Source organism: Macaca nemestrina, chromosome 11 (assembly GCF_043159975.1).
Source record: "Macaca nemestrina isolate mMacNem1 chromosome 11, mMacNem.hap1, whole genome shotgun sequence".
NCBI lineage: Eukaryota > Metazoa > Chordata > Mammalia > Primates > Cercopithecidae > Macaca > Macaca nemestrina.
The window spans coordinates 41,237,719-41,256,167 of record NC_092135.1 but is presented as its reverse complement, the minus strand read 5'-3'; the positions used below and the strand labels follow the sequence as shown (position 1 = coordinate 41,256,167).

The 18,449-nt window shown below is 34.7% G+C and overlaps 1 protein-coding gene and 1 long non-coding RNA gene across 5 annotated transcripts in view; one reads left to right on the top strand and one right to left on the bottom strand.

Moving 5' to 3' along the window:
- Positions 1-18,449, bottom strand: part of LOC105492611 (Rho GTPase activating protein 15) — a 628,732-nt gene that overhangs the window by 378,998 nt on the left and 231,285 nt on the right. The gene's annotated exons all lie outside the window — the stretch shown is intronic.
- The window catches only part of LOC139357100 (uncharacterized), a 76,892-nt gene that overhangs the window by 7,851 nt on the left and 50,592 nt on the right, over positions 1-18,449 (top strand). For all 3 annotated transcript variants that reach the window (XR_011609734.1, XR_011609735.1, XR_011609736.1), the window contains exon 2: positions 3,727-3,805. This is a non-coding gene — a long non-coding RNA (uncharacterized lncRNA). The remainder of the gene's footprint in view (positions 1-3,726; positions 3,806-18,449) is intronic.

Sequence of the window (18,449 nt, the reverse complement as noted above, 5' to 3'; positions counted from 1 at the left end):
AAGTTGAAGATGTCAGAGATGACAAAGAATGCAACATGCGTATTTGTTTTTCTTTTTGCATAGTGCATTTTACAATGTGAGCTTGTTCTGTTGTCATTTCCTACTTTTTATTTAAAGAGAGCTTGCTCTTCTCATAAACACTCCTATTTTCAAGCAGCCATCACCAAAAAAAGTAAAATCTATTTAATGAGCATTTGGAGTCGTTGGGGTCTCAGCTGGCATTTCCCCGTTCTTGGCTGCCGAAATGAACTCTTTAGAGTCATAGTGTTGATAGAAGTTTTCAGTAAGAACACTTAACCATGGCAGTGTTATCAGTGGGTTTGCTCTCTTTTTCTTCAACTTATGCAATATCCATTCTTTTGTAAAGCGACAGCATCTTCAACTTTCACAGGGCAGTCTAAATCACTAGAGCTCCCAGGGAGGCCATGTCTTTATGTATGTCACCACTGGATACTCTTTCACTGTTGTTCTAACACCTAGTGAGCTGAGTGAGCCGCACAGTTCCTCCTCCGACATTCCACATGAGCAAGAGAGTATATTTTTCTTAGTTCATAAGTGCTTGGCAGAACTGTGATTCCCAGGGTACTTGGGCTATGTTGTTCTGAATTTTCATCACCAATCAGCTTACTTACTTTCAGGCCATAAAAGTCACAGAAAAGAATTTGGGAAATTTACATTTAATAGTGCTCTAGGGAGAAATGGCAGAATGAGAGGTGAAGAGAGGAGGGGAGGCCAATGACATTTCTATTGATTATAGTAGAGAGCTCTGATCTAGATAGATGTTAGTAATGAAGTTATTACTAGGAACACACACATTTTAGCATAACATCACTAATGTTAACATTAAAATTAAATAAACATTTGCTTTTTAAAAATATAAACTGTCATATATCAGTACCTGTTTTGTCGTAAGATGACGTATACTACATCTTAATGTCTCCATCTGTGATTAACATATCTAGCCAAATTTCCTTTCTTTCTAGCCTCTTGTGTTTTCATTGCTTTATTTTACAAATATGGATCCCACTGGTGATTCACCTTTGTAGTGAATCTATGATCATATATTCATTTATTTTCCCTTTTATAATCAATTATTTTGGCACACATGTATTAACAGCGCTATATTCTGATATTATAAAATTGAAAAAGGATTATACCTGTCCTGGAGGAGTCGTTAGTCTGGTGGGGTAGAACAACTCTTTCCAAAAGTACCTATGGCCAGGAGCAGTAGCTCATGCCTGTAATCCTAGAACTTTGGGAAGCCAAGGCAGGAGGATTGCTTAAGCCCAGGAGTTTGACACCATCCTGGACAACATAGTGAGACCCTATCCATATAAAAAATACAAAAATTAGCAACGTGTGGTGGTGCATGCCTGTGGTCACAGCTACTTAGGGAACTGAGGCAGGAGGATTTTGAGTCCAGGAGGTTGAGGCTGCAGTGAGCCAAGATCACATCACTGTACTTCAACCTGAGTGACAGAGCAAGACACTGTCTCAAAAAAGCAAACAGAAACCCCCCCCCCAAAAAAAAAACAACTTACTATGGTCATAGGGTGGATTTACTAGTGCTGACATGTAAAAATTACTCTTATGGTCCAATGAAGAAACAAAGAATGGATTGTCTGTGTGCAGGATATGGCAGGGTGAGGTAGCATTAGGAAAGAAATGGGTTGGGGAAAAATGGCGAGAATAAGCAGCTACTAATGACACCAAATAGGGTGGCTCCAGGTGAAAGTGGCACATTCCAGTGACAATATCCCATAATCCACCAATATTCTATGTTCCATTTTTTAAAACTAGGAACTGAATAATATGTTCCCATTTAGAAATCCGTTCTTTCTTAGCCACGGGATTTTATTTCACCCGTTATAATGGCTTTCATCCACTTATGTTGCTGCACCCTTTGCCAATTCTTTGAGAAGTAATAAAATTACAAATCTAGTTACATATGAGCAACAGAATAATTGTACCTCACAGATATACACTATTTGGGATTTGTTGTTATAGACCTGTTTTTAAGAGCTAACATATTTCTGAAAACAGCTTAGCCTCAGGAAAATAGTTCTGCAGGTTTGCTAGGTCCATAGGATGTTTCATGTATTTGGGATTTCTTGTTTATGAGTAACTCAGTAATTATGCTTTACTCTTTCATTAGGAGACACAGAACTTTATTAACATTACACCGAGCATAAGTCATATTTATATTTAATAAGGCACCCCACCATAGGTGCTATGTATCTCTTCTACTCTTTAAATGCCTAACACAAATTTGATGTGCTTCTCTGAGACTTTTGCTAGACTACCAACAAAAGTAATTGCTCTTTCATCTTGCCATTACATATTGCTTGAGACACTTCTGGTGTGTGTGTGTGTGTGTGTGTGTGTGTGTGTTTTGAGATGGAGTCTGGCTCTGTCACCCAGACTGGAGTGCAGTGGCGCAATCTTGGCTCACTACAAGATCTGCCTCCTGGGCTCATGCCATTCTTCTGCCTCATCCTCTCAAGTAGCTGGGAATACAGGCACCTGCCACCACGCCAGGCTAATTTTTTGTATTTTTAGTAGAGATGGGTTTTCACCGAGTTAGCTGGGATGGTCTCAATCTCCTGTCCTTGTGATCTGCTCGCCTTGGCCTCCGAAAGTCCTGGGATTACAGGCGTGAGCCACCATGCCTGGCCTTTCTGTTGTATTTTTATGAGAGACAGCAAATGTGATGGTGAAGCACAAGGATTCTTGGAACACATTACCTGGCTTTTAGTCCTGGTTCTGCCCTAATACTTGTGCAATCTTGAGCAAGTTTCATTACCTCTGTAGTCCTTGATATTTTCATCTATAAGATGGGAATAATAGCAGTACCTGACTAATAATGACCTGAGAATTAGATGAGTAAATATACAAAAGGGGTTATAAAGTTGTCTGGTATAAAAGGGACTATAAAATTGTAAGTACTGTGTAAGTATGTGCTATTTTCTATCTCTATCTATCTAATCTAGTTTTTGAATATAATTGCTTAAATGTGTATCTCCCTCACTGTTCTTCCTTTTTCTTTCTTTTTTTTTTTTAGAGGAGAGAGAATGGTTAACATTTATTAAGCTCTATTTATGTACAGGCACTGTTGTAGGCTTTTAAAAGGTGTCCACTCACTCACTACTCATCAGTGAAATGAGGTGCAAATACTTTATCTTTATCATCTAGAACATATCATTTGTTTTTGTGCCCAAACTTTTTAAGTCTTCTTAAAATTGCTTAGCATATGATAGGAATTTAATACATGTTAACTGATATAACATTGAAATCAAAGACTCCAGGGAGGCCTGTGAATGAGCTTCAGGAATTTCACAATTTGACACTGTTTATGTGAAACTTTTTCTAAGGCAAGTATCCCTATCTTTCATCAGATTCCTAATGAAATAATGTAATGAAAGTGGTAAAGAAAGAATCTTCCTAACTTCCATAAAAATATAAAAATTTCCAGATCCCTTTGGAATACATAATCTGAAGTTTATATATAAATTTATGAATACCCACTCATTAATGTGATATCTTCATTATTTCTTTTGTTCATCTTCATTTGTCTACAAGAAATTTTAAAATTCAAATTTACATAAACACAGGCACATGTACATGAGTAGACTAAGAAGCTATGGTGTCATTGGTGAAACAGAATTCGAGGTCTCTGGGTCCTTTTTTTTTTTAATTGACTATTCCATTTTATTTTTTGTCACCCAGGCTGGAGTGCAGAGACGCCATCATGGCTCACTGCAGCCTCGACCTCTTCAGGCTCAGGCGATCCTCCCACCTCTTCCTCGTGAGTACCTGGGCTTACGGACGTGTGTCACCATGCCTGGCTAATTTTTTTCTATTTTTCATAGAGATGGGGTTTCACTATGTTGCCAGGTTGGTCTAGAACTCCTGGGTTCAAGTGATCCTCCTGCCTTAGCCTCCCAAAGTGCTGGGATTACAGGTGTGAGCCACTGCACCCAGCTGACTAGTCCCTTTATTTATTTATTTATTTCCATAGGCTTGTGGGGAACAGGTGGTGTTTGGTTACAGGAGTAAGTTCTTCAGTGTTGATTTGTAAGATTTCCTATTCTTGAAAGACAAATGATATTTTTGTAAAAGTCAAAGGAGTAAAATTAACTGTTTGGGTTAAGGAATAAATCATTAATTTTCTTCTCAGTACAGTCATGATAATGGAATACACAAACTGAAAACTCATTGAAGTCTTACATACTAGAAGTACACATATAAATGATCGCTTAAGAGTGGGCCATCAGAATTTACAACAAAATAGTTGGCAAAGTATAATACTGGTTGTAATGTGATGTTTCCATAAGGAGGAAATTTCCAAAACAGGGGAACAAGCTAGCCTTGAAAAAAAAAAAAGAAAAAGAAAAAGAATATTGGAGCACTTAGCTCAGTGTATGGATTATTACCAAATCAAATCAAACCAGATGAAACTGAATCTGTATGTATATGTTCTGAATGTATTCATTTCTGTCATATTTGTGTTGGGGGTAGGGGGAGGAGACAAAGACAGATGGATAGATCGACAGACAGGCAGACAGATGAATGGATCAATAGGTAGGTAGGGAGATAGAGAGATGGACAATATGCCGTCTTGGAGTCTCATGCAGAAACTCTAGAGATTGCCAAATAATATATAAAACTCTTTCTTCATTGTTAGAGAAGAAGTCCTCACTAATTTGTCCTTCTCACTATTCTTCTTTCAGAAATTTATCTACCTAATGCATGTGGGGCTTCAAACCTAGATGACAGGTTAATAAGTGCAGCAAACCACCATGGCACATGTATACCTATGTAACAAACCTGCACATTCTGCGCACATATCCCAGAACTTAAAGTAAAATAAATTTATCTGGGCGATAATATTTCAATTACTTTCTATATCCAATAATATTCTTTTTCAAAAGTAGACCTAAAATAGGTATCTACAGTCAAAACAATAACCACAACAAACGCAATAAATAAAAACTGACAAATACAGTCCCCCAACAACCTATTCCCCTCAATTTATCAGGGCACATTGTACAACTATTCTCATAGTCACTTTGGTCCAAGACATTCAAAGGAGAAAAAAAAGGCATAATTAAGCAATCAAGGTCTCTTGTCTTTCATAATCATTTGAAACATGGAAAAAACTAAACATTAAACTGGTAATGTGGGTTCACAGGATACCATACTAGAGAAAGAAATAAATGAAAGGAAGTGTGCTTGTCTCAAATACCACACATCACCACTGGGAAAAGGAGTCTGAAGTTGCTTTGAGTATCATGAAGTGTACTAGTCCACATAGAACAGACTCAAATCCTGCTTGGTAGAGGCTTGTCAGAGTTAAGAATTCTAACTATTGTTGAACAAATGTAATAAAATAATTTTAGAAATGATATAGAAGATGTTGCCTTCTAATTAGATAATTTCTTCATAAGGCATCAAGTCTATATTAAATAATTACAAAAGCTGTAAGTATATACAATATAATCAGTATGACTTTCGATACAACAGTACTATTGACATGGGCTGGAGAAAAAAAAAAAGCAAGACATGCCAAGAATCTTAAGTATGTCATTGATGAAATTCACTGTTTTTTGAGTTTTGTTATTAAAGAAACACTATGAGCTAAACATCTCCAGGGGAAATTGGTATGCTTGCATAAGTCCTGTTTGTTGTTTAAGGTTTGTGTTCCTTAGGGTTCTTACGGTTCACTTTTTTATGACATAAAATGATATAGTTCTTTTGCACCAAAGAAGAACTCTTTGTTTAAGACCTACTCCCTATTTACTTCTTACTGTCCCAAAATGATTGTGACGTTGCTCCATTATGACAGAATAATTCAGTGGAAGTGAGCATGCATTTTAGAATAAAACAGATATGAATCCCAATTCAGGATTTGCATCTACAAGGGGAGAAATATTGGGTGGATTCTATAACTTCCTGGAAATTCAATTTTCAGTAAATAAATAGATATAATAATAATAGTAAGAGGAAGAAAAAGGAGGAGGAAAAGAAGAAAAAGAATACTGCATTCTCTGAAAGGTTGTTGTATTACATAAAATATTCTCTGCAAAGTGCCTGGTAGAATACCTTGCACTAAAATGGTCTCAGTATATCACAATGGATTACATAGCTTAAATAGATAGTATATGATATCTATGGCCCAAATGCCTGCATTATCTATGGCAAATTCAACCTGCAATTATATTGGAAACTTTGAAAGTTTGGATAAGAAAGTTGACCAAATTGAAGTCTGTTTAAAATCAACAGCTCTACATTACACATGATTACTTTTTCAAAATTATAATCTTTTAATAAACTGAGGAATTTAAAAAATTATATGCTATGTAATTAAAAGGCATTCTAATCCACTTCTAAGCTCAAAGATTTGTCTGCTTTTGGTCCTTATAAGAAAAAGCAGAAAATAAATTTTATATAATTTGTCATTTTAAGGGAAAATTGGCATTATATTTATGATATTTACAATCTTTCCCTATGTGGTCTGTAGTTCACAGAACCACAATTTAAGATAAAAAAGAGATAAAATATGATCAGTGAATACTATTTGAAGAGCATAAGTATCACTGAATTAGATTATGGAAATGAGATGAACAATATACTATGAACATAGTTATAAGATGCCTTCTTACATAGTATGCAAATGTGGAAATTGCATTTGAAACTAAATTTTGCCATTTTTAGAATTTACTACCATCAGGGTTCATTTTGCATGAATGTCTGTGCAATATTTTTTATTGTTTTTTGGGCTCCCTTGCTGCACATTGGGAAGTCTGAATGTATCACTATTCATTTATGCAATAAAGAAAGTATTATTCCAATATTAAGTTATTTTTATTTTCTCTGTTGACTATACATTTAATTTATTCAACTGTTAATCGTAAGTCATTAACTACTGTCATAAGGTAGTAGTGATCTAATCATCAATGCAAACTGGAGAATCTATCTGGATGAAATTAAACTTAACAGCCATTTCAAAGCTCTATTTTTCTAATTGAAATTAAGTGGGTGGCTTTGAATCCTATGGAAAAATTGCTTTCCACTTGCTTCTCACTTGCTTTCTCCTGCCCCCATGCCTAAGTGTCCTCAAGTTCTCTTGACCGAACCTTTTAATGACTGTCACATATCTTCTAATTATTGCTTCAGATTCTGCTTTAGTTTGTGCCCTCATTCTGTCTCACTGATATTATTTTACCACTCTAAGTGGCTGTGGTGTTGCAGTCCAGTTTCTTCATGTCTACTAGAGTTCTCATTCCAAAATGAAATCTGATCATGTCACTTCCATGATTAAACTCTCCAATGACTCCCATTGAACTGTAGGAAAATTCCAAATGTCTTAGCAAAAGACATGCTTATATTTTAGTTTTCTTTCTGCCTCTCTTCCTGTTAACTCTCCCTTTCAATTATAATATGGAACAACATCTCTGAATACAGTTCCTCATCTCCAGGTGGCAATGTGTGTATGATTCTTTGATACTTAGCTGAATTGTTATTTGCTCTGAAAGTCTTCTAAGACCCTCCTCATATTTATTTACTCCAATCACACACGATTGTATACTGTTATTTCACATGCAGTATTTTCCACATTGTACTGTAATTTATTTGGTACATTTTTATTTGCCTCAAATTTCTGCTTTTCAAGGATTTTCTTGAAGAAGAAAGGATATCTGGTTTTAAATGTGTCCTTTATTATATGCATGAAGGCATAGAAAAGCATGAAGATTAATGATGTTAGCATATATGCACGACTTTCTTATTAGTTAAGTACCTCCAAAGGTCTAAACATCTCTCTCTTGAAATAAGTTTTACATTTGTCCATTAATCTTTTAATAAACTACCCTATTCTGACCTCAGGTCAAAAAATTAAAATATCTGTGGTCCTTTTAATTTGTAAAATTAGCTTCTAATTATTTATTTAGTTAAGCCCTATAGTATGGCTGTAAAGAAGGTGGCTGGAAAATTGCAGTACAGTGAATTCAAACCTATTTTTAGACTATTCAAATTAAGGCTGTTTGTGACAAATACACAGTGGTTTATTTTATAAACCATCCTAATAACACATGAAGCGTGAATTACAGATATGAAGGGATATTTTAAAAACAACAAAAATAATACACCAACATGTATGAGACAAGGGAAGTGAAATGGAGGTTGCAAGAAGAAATATACAAAGAAAAGATGCAGAGAGTAAATGGAAAATCCTGAAAGATACATTAATGTATGCCCAAAGACAATGAATGCCATTCAGTTACAAATATACTGGAAATAAAAATGGAGCTAATTAGTATGAACAAGAAAATACAAAAATGATCAGTAATAAGGAAGAGCAATATGCAGGATAAGTTGTGTGAGACTCAAAACAGGATGGGGAAGATTATAAAATGAAGCCAAGGGAGTACAACATGATAAAGGAAAGATGGCAAATAAAGAGAAAATTGTGAGGATGATCAAGATAAATAAAACAACATTTTTCAACTGCAGGAAGGGCAAGAGGTCAGATTCCTCAGAGATGGATTTATTGACAGCAAAGGTAGAGGTGATGATAAAATTAATTTTGGGGGATGCTCAGTGTCCACAAATAGTAGAGAGGTTGATGAAGCAAACACAGTCATACATTTCCCAGGGAATAGGAAAAAATTGTTGAAGGAAATTAAGATTGCTGTGTAATGCTTAATCAATTGAAGAAGTTTTCTTTTACATGTTTCATTCTATTTAAAACAAAAGGTAAAATTAAACAATACTACTACTGCAACTTGGCTACTATAAACATTTTTAGAGTCGATTCCAAGTATCATGGACCTGCCAATTATATGAAGAACATACAAGACACTGAAAAATATCTTTAAGATAAATCTAGTAAACACTAAGACAGCAGAGTCAAGTTAAAAGATGTTGCCACAGACAAATACCCAGGCCACCCTTTATATATTTTATTTTAAATTTCAGGAGGAATGAATAATTACGTAACTAGAATTTTTCCAACTGAAATTGTTTAAAGATTGTTTTTTCTAAGTTGGATTTTAAGCATTAAAGAGCCAATAGATTTTTGTGTGTGATTTTATTTTGCTTCTAAGTTTACTTGAATCATTTCCTTAACCCTAGTAAACAAATCTTCAAATAATAAAGTGAAACGTACGGATTTTTATAGAATTAATCTAGAAGGCATTAATCAAATTCCCTAAAGAAAATGCACAAAATGTCAGTATCATACCAAAATGCATAATTTTTAGTATTTTGTTTATTATCAACACTATAACTTTGACCTAAGAGCAGATTATTATTTGTTTTCCTCATGGAATGCTTATCAAATGCACAAATTATTATTTTTGGGGGTTGATGATCTTGAACAGATTTTAGGCAGTTTGAATGATATAAATTTGTTAACTAGAAACTCAGAAAATTCATGTATTATTACTGTAATATCTGGTTGTCCACAGCGAGGCATATACTTTATTAGGTAAATTACTAGATATAATTTTACAGATTTTCCACAGTCTACATTATTTGACAACAGTTTAACATCAAAAAGAATCATTCAAAAAAAGTGATTCAACATGTGTAGATACAGGATCTGTTACTTGAAAAAATAGCCTATTTAATGCTGTAAGGGTACAAAATTAAAACTGGACCTCAACACATAATAGAGAGACTATCTATATGTGCTACTAAAAGGCAGAGAAGGAAAACTACCATAAAGAGTTTCTGATAAAATGCTTAGGGAATTTGGAAAATGGAGAAATTAATGGCAATACAACTTCTTTTCAATTGGTCATTCAAAAAATATTTTAGAATATATGGAGGTTGAATATAAAAATAACGGTAAAAATTAGACAGATGGAAATGTGAAGTAAACTTTCTAGAAGAATCAAAAACCCCAAACAAGGAGGTGCTAATCTCTATTAAGTTCCTAGTATGTACCTGGTGTTTTACACACCTTCTGTCATTGATCTTCGGAATATTTGTGCACTGACGCAAAAATAGTTGTGGTTGTAACTTCACAGAGTTAGTTCTTTCAAAGGTGGGTATGATTATTTCTATTTTACATGTAAATCAATTTAGAATCAGCGATGTTAAGAAGCTTGCCTAAGGTCTCGCATGACCTAAGTGAGAAGGCAAGATTCAATTTCGGGAAGTTCTATGTTTATAATCCAGGCTCTGGAATTTCTTGCTGGTGATTCGTATGGTGTATATATATACAAGATCCGGGTGAGACTTCAGTGTGGAGGTGATGGTTGGTGCTAGATCATGGTGTACATTTTTGAGTGCTTAAAGGCAAAGTATGCCCGACAATTACGGCAATGTACAAATAGAGGGATCAGCATTGTCACACAGAAACTACCCACCAGAAAGTTAGCAGCAGAAAACTAAATCAGGAATCTAGAGATTTTGATCTCAAAGGATGATTGTCAGATCTCCCTAAGACCTAAAGAAACAGATTCTTGTGCCAAAGCATTTGCTGAATATCCTGTCCTAATAGATGCTCAGATTAGTTTCTTATTTATTTTACTCCTTAGTACTGGGGTAGAAGAGAAGCCAAAGATGAAAACAGAAAAAGGCACACGATAAGACAAAGCATAGGAGATAGGGTCATAAGGTTTTAGCACAAATTGGGTGGTCAGTTGTTTTACTTGCTACAGAGAACTTTAGAACGTTTCTTTTCCTTATTCAGGTGTACTACATCCTCTATATTATAAGAACTAAGACTACTATTCCACCTTTCTTTCCTGTGTCTTGTTAGAATGAAACTATTTATTTATTTATTCTTTTTCCCACACAGAGTCTCGCTCTGTTGCCCAGGCTGGAGTGCAGTGGCCCAGTCTTCGCCCACTACAACCTCTGCCTCCTGGTTTCAAGCGATTCTCATGCCTCAGCCTTCTGAGTAGCTGGGATTACAGGCACCTGCTACCATGCCTGGCTAATTGTAGTTTTAAGAGATAGGGTTTTGCCATGTTGACCATGCTAGTCTGGAAATCCTGGCCTCAAGTGATCCGCCTGCCTTGGCCTCTCCCAAAGTTCTGGGAATTACAGGCCTGAGCCACCATGCCTGGCCGGGAACTACTTAAGTTAGTACTCTGTGATAGTCCTTTTTCCTTGAAATATCTTTCTTCCCCTATCTGCAACATGGTAAAATTCCATGCATACTTCAAAACCAAGCTTTCTTGATTTTTCTAATACATGAATCCTACTGATTCTTCACTGGGGCATACTTTTTCTCTCTTCTAAAGTTTCCCAGCATTTACCTGGTACTTATAACATCATACTTGTAATTGTCTACACATATTATAAATATTATGCTCAGATTTTATATTTTTATTAGATTTTAAGCTCCTTAGAAAGTGTTTAATAAATATTTCTTAAATAATGCAATGTTGTCCCTCCCACTTCCCACTCCCACTCCTAAATGAATCCTAAACTACTTCTGTGAGAGAACAAAATAATTTCCAAGTAAAACTCCAAGGAAGGAGAAAATTAAATTTCTATTTTATAATATCACAAGAGTAAGGTAAATCTTACTATTCAGGTAAATCTTATTATTCAGATGATATCTGTTATTTCATGTAATAGATAATTGAATGTCTTATTATTATTATTATTTGCTACTGTTTCCTCTCTGATTTTTGGCTTATTTTGCTGGGGAAAAATAGTTGAAAGAGATTTGGCTTCCCTGGTACCTCTTAAGACAACATCAAATACTTTATAAGGTCCTTCTCTACCTTAGAAATTGGTGTCTTTGTTAAATGAACTTTTTAATCTTGCTCGTTGATCTTACTAAACATTTTAAAATTTGAGAAAAAGACATGGCAACTTCTTCCACTCTCCATCTATTAGTAGTAATCCTCAAATAAGTTTCACTATTCAAACTGGATTTCCCATGCAATTGTTATTTCCTTTATCTGACAATTATTTTTGAGTTTCTACTGTTTGGAATCCAATTGTAGGTGTTGGTAATACTGCAGTGAACAAGACAGGCAAGTCCCATGATCTGATGAAGTTAGCATTTTGGTGAGTTTGGAGATGATAAATCAATATTGATTGACAAATACATATAAGTGGTAATAGGTGTTATGCAGAGTATTAAAATGATAGGTGATATGCAGAGAAATATGTGATAATGATAGGTGGTATATAGGATATTGTGATAGCAAATGACTAAGTGGCTACTTTTTGAAATGGCACTTAAGAAAATCCTTTGCAAGCAGGTAAAATTTGAATGACAGAAAGAAGAAAACTATATAAAGAACAGTAGCAAGAGTGTTCTAGTTTTCTTCCTTTGTTTCTTTTCTGAAGACAGAGTCTTGTTCTGTTATCCAGGCTGGAGTGCAGTGGCTCAATCTTGGCTCACTGTAACCTCTACCTCCCGAGTTCAAGTGATTCCATGCCCAATTAATTTTTGTATTTTTAGTCGAGTCAGGGTTTCGTCATGTTAGCAAGGCTGGTCTCAAACTCCTGGCCTCAAGTGATCCTCCTCCTTGGCCTCCAAAAGTGCTGGGATTAGAGGCATAAGCCACCCTACCGGGCCAAGGGTTTTCTAGACAGAAGAAACAGTAGGGACAAACCTTTAGGACAAAATTGAGTTAACATGTTTAAAAAAAATGAATGAAGACCAGTGTGGCCGTAGCAAAGTGAAAAGAAGGGAATGGGATGAGATGGAGCTAGAACGTTGGAGGGGGTTGAATCATGCAGAGAATATTAAACCAGGATTAGATGTCAGATTTTTTTCTAAATAGAATGGAAATTATTGTAAAGCTTTGAATAGGAAAATGGCTTGACTTGATTTACACATTTAAAAGATCATTCTGGCAATTCTTGAAGAAGGTATGATAGGAGAGTTAGAACATAAGTAAGGTGACCAACTGGAAGCTTACTATAGTAGTCCAGAGAATGATGATGGGTGTCATGGACCATGATGGCTTAATGGAGACAGAAAAAAAGCAGATGTGTTCAGGTTGCTTTAACACAGGGCTGAGAGGTCACAGTGATTATTTAGACTGTGGTGTGTTCAGATACAAGTCACGAATGAATCCTAGATTTTTACCTTGTACAACCAAGTAGCTGGAGTAGTTCATTTATTATGGTAGGAAATAACAAGAGAGAAACAGATTTTGAGTGGGAAGGAAAATAAGTATTCTTGTTTAGTCTTGTTAGTTTAAGATGCATATTAAACATCCAAATAAAGACATCAAAGAAACAGTTGGATGTATAGGTCTGAAGATCTATGGTCAAGACTGACTGTAGAGATTTTCATCCTGAATAAAATCATCTAGACTATTGTAGATAATAAGGAAATAAAGGGGTTCAAGATCAATCCCTGGGAATCTCAACAAATAGGTGAAGAGGAGGAGGCAGAATTCTCAAAGAGGCAGAAGAAACATTTTGACTGCCTAATGCCAGAGAAGAAGGTATTTTAGGACAGAGCTCAACTATGCCAAATACTGCTTTTTGCCGCAGAATAGTCTAGGCCTTGGAAGTATAAAAAGTAATATAACCTGGTCCCTGAACCTAAGTTCATATTCTAATGGGAAACACAGGGAAACAGACAATTTTACTCTGATGTATAATTGTGAAAATTCAGGGTATTATAGGAGCACATAAAAAGGACACATCCAACCAGACTTGGGGGCTGAGGAAAGTGATTTGGAATGGCCTTTTGGAGGAAAAATTAGAAAATGTGGCTAGGTAGAACAGCATTCCTGGTTAAAAATAAATCTGGAAAACCAACTTAAAGTTTGGTAACTTGTAGGTAAGCTTCCAGGATGGATAGAAGTTCGATTCAGCATAGGATATAATGCTAGAGAGATAAGCAGCAGCCAGATCATGGAGAACTTTGAAAGTTATACTAAAGAGTTTGAACTGTTTTTCCTAAAGGCTATTGGGATTCATAGAGAAATTATTAACAGTGAATAACTAGAAAAACAGTTTGCATCTTGGAATAATCTCTCTGGCAGCCAGCCCCAGGAGAATGGCTGAGAGTGGGTCAAGAAGTCTGATGTGAATATTGTTTATGAACGTATGGTAGAAATTCAATCAATAGGTGATGAGAACCTGAACTAAAGAAGAGGAAGCACATTTTTTTTTTTTTAATCCTAAAGTCCATGTATTTTATAATAGGTCATAAATAGCAAAGATGGACACTATTTTTAATTAAGACAGAGGGTAAGTTTGAGCCAGTAAATGGAGCTCCTTAATTTGGAATTTGGTCAGCAAAAACTGGTAAATAATTCCTGACAGATGGCAACACAGAATCTTCTGTGACCATTAACATCAAGATCTCTGCTTTATGCTTCATCCAAGAGATGCAACTTCTGACACGTAGACATTTCCAATTCTTTAATAGGTCCTTTTCCACAAGAGTGCTTTTCCCTTTTATGGAAATACTGAGGTCTCTCTTAATTAATAATGTTTATAATAATGTTGATAGTTAAGATAATAATTATTTGGAGACTTTATATACTACATGAGAATTGGCACATGCCTCTCGGGTGGCTAATAGGTGACATATCAAAGGGCTGAAGACTCGACTAGAGATCAGAAGCCATCTCCAAGGATTTTGATAAACTGGATTTCTAATTCAATCTTGAGTATATATATATATATATATATTTTTTTTTTTTTTTTGCTTGTGTAGCTCACTTCTGCTACTCACTTTCTCCCTAGTGTCTATAGATATAGCTCCTCTCTCTGCAATTCTGGAATCTTTGATTCCCTAAAAATGTGGAACTCATGCATGGAATGTGCCAATGGCATTTCTGGTGGTAATGTTCTGAGACATGGAGGGTGTTACAAAATTTTGTTCAGAGATCTACATAGAGACATTTCCCATTGTTAATGTCAACTAAATTGGCCAAAATGTGTTCCAATTTATGTATCAAAAATTATGCAATGAGAAATTTAGGACATAAAACATTAAGAACCCATATAAATGTTTACCTTGTTAACTAGTTTCAGGAACTGCCTGAATCTCTTATTTGGTAATTAATCATGTGTTGCCTGGAGATATCACCTGTATTGTCCTATTTATTAGTACTTAATTCTTCCACCTTCACATAGCCACAGACTGTTTTGTAAGCAATCAAAATGCTAGAAATCATTAGGAAAATGCTGTAATTATATGGGTGAGGAAACTAAGGTCCAGAGATATAAATATTTCTTATATTTCTTAGTCTGCCAGAAGTGGAATGCAAACTCAGATTTCCTGTTTTCAAGCTCAATGTCTTTGCTTAAAACTCTTGGACAGAGGAAATACATCTAATACTAAAGAACATATTGTTTTTTACTAAAATTTACATCATTTTGACTTGATGCTTTTAAGTTGTTGATGCCTACAATGTCCTAGAATAATCTTTTGATATTTATTAAGAGAAATGTGATTTTCAAATTATTTTTGAGATGGGGTATTTCTCCATCACCCAGGTGGGATTGCAATAGCACAATTACGGCTCACTGCAATCTCAAACTCTTGGGCTGAAGCAACCCTCCCTCCTCAGCCTCCCAAGTAGCTTGCGACTACAGCCGAGCACCACCACAGTGTGCTAATTTTCTTTTTTTTAATTCCTTGTAGAGATGGGGTCTTTCTATTTTGATCAGGCTGGTTCCTAACTCCAGGCCTTGAGCAGTCCCCCCACCATGGTCTTCCAAAGTGCTAGGATTACAGGCATGAGCCACCATGTCTGGCCTTCTGAAATGTGATTTTATGGGATTTGCACTGTCTAAAGTAACCGTTAAAGTTTTCTCCCTTTCTTTCTCACCTGAGAACAGAAATCACATTAACTCAGTCTTTCCAGGCCTTTTTGAAACTCTATATAATTAGCCCTTTTAAAAAGAAAAACAAAATGTTTGTAAATATCGTATTTCCTCATCTGAGGTTTGGAAATGAAGTGATAAACTGCTTTATGATGTCATCCTATAGTAAAATTTTCCTACCAAAATCATGAAAACATTACTTTCTGTAAATATAATTATAGTTGAGGGTTCAGTTTTCTAATGTAATCTAAATTAAAATAAAAGTTAAAACCAACAGGCACATCACTGTGTGAATAAAAACTAAGCATAATATTTCCCAAATGTATTACGATAAACATTTTTGTTCTTATATCTCCTTTTATAAATACTGACCTGCACATATTTCCTATCAAGGCACACTTCTTGAATTTTCAGGTGAGGCAGAGCAGAAGCTTCTATGTTTTTATTTCTTTGCATCAGTTATTAACCAGAAAAGGACATATTGAAGGATGAAGGCACTGGCAAGAAATGAATTCTGAAGAAGAGTCACAAAGAGAAGAAATTAAGAAAAATTTCCTAAGAGTGACAATACTTTTCAAAAAAAAAAAAAAAAAAGAGGCAATAGAAAAAGGGGGAAATTATGAAAGGTGTTGATGATAGTCCTAGAGTGGAGAGCTCAAGTTATTCATAAACACAAATAGGGTATTTGTAGCATTTTGTCAGCTTGAGAAATGTAGATGTTGCAAGATGGAGTAAGGAAGGTTATAAGAAATTCCCTCAAGTCAATAAACTTCAATGAAAGTATGCCTAAGAATCATTTGCAAGAAAAAAGTGTTACCTAAGATAATGAGGAATCATAAAAATTCAGTGGAGAAAACTAAGGAATTTTGTTACCCCACTTATTAGAAAAACATTTAAAAATTGTGGTATAGCACAAACCATAATCAGAAGATTTTTCTATTTCTCATATCATACTATTATGTAGATAGTACATGTTTAAATCAATCGCACCCTAATGTAATATGTTGACATTTTATACATATTTTGTTTTATATGAATTACTCCATGATTTTAATTTACTAGATATGTATGCATTTTATCAGTTGGTTTTTTTTTTTACATTAAACAGATGGTACTTACTATCCCTTTTATTATAAATGATTAGAATTTGGCTACCCACTCAATATTTTTATTTTGTCTTTCTGATTTATAATGTCTGTGTTGATGATGAACTCCATTCACACATATAAAAACATACATATACATACATAAGTATTCTATATAGAAAAATCAACTATAATCATTTAATATTTTGAAAGAAAAACTTATATAGAAGAATCTGTTAGTATAGATAGTTGCATAGCTATCTATTTCCTTATAGAAGGAAAATATTTCATACATGCAGCATATTTATAGACATGTATGAAATATTTTCCTTCTATAAGGTCCAGGTTTGTAAAGAAAAGTGCCTTTTCCTAAAAAATAAATGCTTCCTCTTTTTTTTACTTTACATATTTTCTTTCAATCGCAAAAATATATTTAAAATAAAATATATTTTTGCATAATGTCATATTAAATGTGGCTTTTAATGATTGGTTTTGGTGATTTTTGAAGATTTTTGTATTTAGATGGCATACACATTTTCAATCATGTCTTAATTACTTTTAAAAATGCTGCACTGGCTTAGGGACAAGACAGATAACTTGTTAAGCATTTGAAATTTCTGAGCTGTTTTCTCAGTTCTGGCAGTCACTACCCAAGTCCAGATTGTAACCTCCTTTCTGCCTCCAAAGCCTGCCTTGGCTCCGTGTCCAGTGAGGGATTATGGATTTAGCAAGGAAGGTAAGTGTGACTACAAGCATTGGCTCACCATCTGCTCCCCAGCAGAGCATGGGCCAACCTGCATCGCCTGCAGCAAGACCAGGGCACTGTTCTGCAGCCAGCCCTTTCCAACCTGGCTCAAGGCACACAGCACATTCAGTCAGATGATTAGGTCTAAGTAGTCCATATGTAACAGAATATTTTTCCTAAATACCAAAATGAAAACAAAATGAATGCCATTTTTTTCATTCTCCTTACTCGATACATCAAGTTTTACACAAATAAATACTCTCTTAAGGTTTATGCAAATGATAGAAAAATAAAACTATGCATTATTTAGCAGTTCTCCTATTTCAAGATCTAACAGACTTTATTCACAGCATGTTTTTCCCTAGTTTATGCTGGCCTTCTTTTCTGATTCGACTTTTTAATTCATCTTTTTAAATTATTCCTTTTTAAATCATTATCTTATGTGTCTTCATAGATTTTCATGTATTAATCTATTATTAATTTTTACTATACTCAACTTAATCTTAAATTGTTTAAAGCTCTTTTAAGAGTAAACACTTGCCTATGCTTTAAAAGTAGCTTGTCCTTTAACATTTTACATATTTGATCCAGTAGCCTCATTCAAACCTAACTGTCAAATAAATTATAATTTTATTATGTGCATTTTTATGCACAGAAGAACCAAGCACTAAACAGGAAAGTTAACCTTTGGGTTCAGGCATCAAGATTATTTTTCAATTCTCAAGAACTAAGATTTCCAGCCACCCACATTAGCACATTTTATTCTTTTTTTTTGTATTTATCAATAATATGCTATTATATGTTTTTGTATTTTGCTTCAGGTCAAGTGCCTTAAAAAAAAAGATTTC